This window comes from Lynx canadensis, chromosome E2 (assembly GCF_007474595.2).
Source record: "Lynx canadensis isolate LIC74 chromosome E2, mLynCan4.pri.v2, whole genome shotgun sequence".
Taxonomy (NCBI): domain Eukaryota; kingdom Metazoa; phylum Chordata; class Mammalia; order Carnivora; family Felidae; genus Lynx; species Lynx canadensis.
In genome coordinates, this window is record NC_044317.1 from 14704277 (window position 1) to 14705342 (window position 1066).

Here is a 1066-nt window from a genome sequence, read left to right on the forward strand (position 1 = left end):
AAGATAGCCCTAATATTGTTAATAGGTCCACAATCCAAGTACAGTGCCACTCAAATTTGCTTGGTAGTAAGCATACAGATTTCTAGGCCCAACCCCCTGGAGATTCTGACTTAGTAGGTCTGGGGAATATACTCAGGAATATGTATCTAAAACAAGCAGCCCAGTGACTCTTACAATGAGGAAAATTCAGAAAACTGTGTCCCACCAACAAAGTGGGTTGTAGCTATGAATCATGATTCAATTCCAATCAGACACAGCAGAAGCCACAATGTAAAAAAAGATTCTGGAGATTTTAAAAGCTGGAGAGAGAACCATCTGTGAGTCATGGGATGCCCTCACCAGGTAATTGGGCACCTCGGGTCATCACAACCACCTGGAAACTTCTGATAGTGAAAGCATTGGGGAATCTTTTATTAACATATTTAATGTGCTTGACTAAGGGGAAAAAGTGGAGGAAGCCAGGAGCCCTTGTTAGCAATCTCTCTCCGTGTAGTGCATGGCAAAGAAACAATGCTTGCTTTCTCAGGAAAGGTTTTCTTTAACCCTTGACTGTCTTTCTCTGGGGAGAAGCCAGTGGGTGTATACAAGCTTAAACAATAGTTTTAGTGAAGGGGTTGGGGGTCCCTGGGACCCTGTGGGCAGTGCCTGGAAGGTATACACAGAAAGCCTCACAGACCTCTGTCAGGGAACATGGTTATGGTTTCTATGAGAGTGCAGTCTGCTGTGTTCTGTCCCAGGTCGCCCTCTGCCTCTCCTGGGGTTGGCTTGGGAATATCTAGGGGCTCTGGAATATCCATCCACCCAGTGAGAGAGCTCTCCACTCCTTCATCATGGCTGAGGGGTGAGTGCTGCTCCTTCCTGGCTGAGGGCTGACTCAGAGAAGCAGTGCAAAACCTTAGTGGGAAGCTGCAGTTAGAACCATGTGCCTCAAAGAACCAAGTGGAAACTTTGATTCTTAGGTTTTCCAGGCCACTTCTGTCACTTTGCACTCAGGCTGACATCACACCTGCACACACACCACAGTCGGTAAGATTTTATCTTGCCCCCACCTTCCTAAAGTTGGCCA